Consider the following 2,500-nt stretch of genomic DNA (forward strand, 5'->3'; position numbering starts at 1 on the left):
AGCCGACCGATTGGTTTTGATCTAATAAAAGCGTCCCTTCCATCTCTGGTCGGGACTCTGTTTGCATGTATTAGCTCTAGAATTACCACAGTTATCCAAGTAACATGGGTACGATCTAAGGAACCATAACTGATTTAATGAGCCATTCGCGGTTTCACCTTAATGCGGCTTGTACTGAGACATGCATGGCTTAATCTTTGAGACAAGCATATGACTACTGGCAGGATCAACCAGGGAGCTGCGTCAACTAGAGCTGAGCAGCCGGCCGCCCGGGAGTGTGTCCCGGAGGCCCGCGCGAACACGCAAGCGTCCGCTCAATTATTCCGCAAACAGGAGGAGGCTGGGCTCCCCTGCACGATACACCTCGAAACCCTCTCAGGTCCCGGCGGCGCGCAGCGCCGTCCTAAGTACTTGGTCGGGTTCGAGAGAGGCGCAATCGCCCGGAGATAGGCGAGTAGACGCTTTCAGTGCGACCACCCGTGCTCCCAACTGAGCTTGCCGCTGCCGACAGAGGCCCGGGAGCGTGCTGTCGTGGTGTTGCCGGCGGGAGACAACACGCGGCCACAAACAGTGGCCGGGCAGCTCCAACGCCAGCGCCACAGAGGGGCAGAGCCCCACTTGGGTGCCAAAGCGAACTCTCCCAGCACAGCGCACGCGCCAACACATCCGCACAGCTGCGATACAAACCACCTGCGAGAACCGCGGGGGCGACCGAGCAGCAGACGGCGTCGCGGCGCCGAGTGCCGGGCGGCGGCGCATCCTCAACGCACACAGTCCTCAATCGGACCAGCACACTGCAGATGTCCACCGCGCTTCGCACCGGGCCCGCGAGGACCCACTTTGGCCGCACGGCGCCGCGCGTTGGGTGCGCCGGCGCGCAGCTGCGCCGCCTGCCGCGTCCGTCGGCCGGCGCGCCTGCCACTGGGCGCCCCCACCAGCCGGCTGTAGCGCGTGCGCCCACGCAGCGCGCGGCCAGCACGCCGGGCGCTCCCCCCTCACCGGCCGGGGACGGTCCCACCCAGCCACCGCCGCGTATCGCTTCATACCCACATGCCCACTCACGTTCGTGGGTATGACGGGTGTCGCTGAAGCAACCAGTTAATACCTGTACCGATTGTCGCAATCAATGATTCACCTCCAGCGTATACAACCGCGCAACAACGGATTTCCAGTTCATTTGCGTAACTTGGGCAGCAAACGTAGACGTCCATCTACATTTGCAAATTCAGTGGGTCTTGCATGCCTGGATGATATGCGTCACGACACGCCACATCAGCCCACATACATGCTGCGACGTATGCACGAGAGAACACGTGGAAGGTGGCCCGCGTACGTATGCGAATGCCATTGCACAGCTGCGAAGCTCATTGAACACGCAAACTCCCGCCTGACGAACTAGAGGCGACAGGGGAGCGATATAAGTCTTACAGCAGTACACATTACAGTGGATAGCGGGACCATGTGGAACGTACGCACCACTCGCTAGATGTTGTGAGGGTACGCACCGTAACATGAATCAATACGCAGGACACCAGAGAGTGCGAGCACTGACCTATGTTGAGAGGGTTGCGATTAGGCAACGCTACATGAATGTTTCAATTCATATAACAATTACAGGTTAGGTTAGGGCGCAACGTGCGTTAGGTTAGGGCGCAACGTGCGTTAGGTTAGGGCGCAACGTAGGTTAGGTTAGGGCCCAACGTAGGTTAGGTTAGGGCCCAACGTAGGTTAGGTTAGGGCCCAACGTAGGTTAGGTTAGGGCCCAACGTAGGTTAGGTTAGGGCCCAACGTAGGTTAGGTTAGGGCCCAACGTAGGTTAGGTTAGGGCCCAACGTAGGTTAGGTTAGGGCCCAACGTAGGTTAGGTTAGGGCCCAACGTAGGTTAGGTTAGGGCCCAACGTAGGTTAGGTTAGGGCCCAACGTAGGTTAGGTTAGGGCCCAACGTAGGTTAGGTTAGGGCCCAACGTAGGTTAGGTTAGGGCCCAACGTAGGTTAGGTTAGGGCCCAACGTAGGTTAGGTTAGGGCCCAACGTAGGTTAGGTTAGGGCCCAACGTAGGTTAGGTTAGGGCCCAACGTAGGTTAGGTTAGGGCCCAACGTAGGTTAGGTTAGGGCCCAACGTAGGTTAGGTTAGGGCCCAACGTAGGTTAGGTTAGGGCGCAACGTAGGTTAGGTTAGGGCGCAACGTAGGTTAGGTTAGGGCGCAACGTAGGTTAGGTTAAGGCGCAACGTAGGTTAGGTTAAGGCGCAACGTAGGTTAGGTTAAGGCGCAACGTAGGTTAGGTTAAGGCGCAACGTAGGTTAGGTTAAGGCGCAACATAGGTTAGGTTAAGGCGCAACATAGGTTAGGTTAAGGCGCAACATAGGTTAGGTTAAGGCGCAACATAGGTTAGGTTAAGGCGCAACATGGGTTAGGTTAAGGGATGGTGTATGAGGGGGGGAGGGGACGAGGTTCGTTCATAGTGATGATGGTAAGTGGACGCCTGAGGCACCCTGAGATG

The 2,500-nt window shown here is 57.4% G+C and overlaps 1 non-coding gene across 1 annotated transcript in view; it reads right to left on the minus strand.

The window, feature by feature from the left end:
• The window catches only part of LOC126197207 (small subunit ribosomal RNA), a 1,909-nt gene extending 1,672 nt beyond the window's left edge, over positions 1-237 (minus strand). Inside the window, exon 1 of the ribosomal RNA XR_007539592.1 lies at positions 1-237. This exon is cut by the window's left edge and continues 1,672 nt beyond it. This is a non-coding gene — a ribosomal RNA (small subunit ribosomal RNA).
• Positions 238-2,500: the final 2,263 nt, after the last annotated feature.

Source organism: Schistocerca nitens, chromosome 7 (assembly GCF_023898315.1).
Source record: "Schistocerca nitens isolate TAMUIC-IGC-003100 chromosome 7, iqSchNite1.1, whole genome shotgun sequence".
In the NCBI taxonomy this organism is placed as follows: domain Eukaryota; kingdom Metazoa; phylum Arthropoda; class Insecta; order Orthoptera; family Acrididae; genus Schistocerca; species Schistocerca nitens.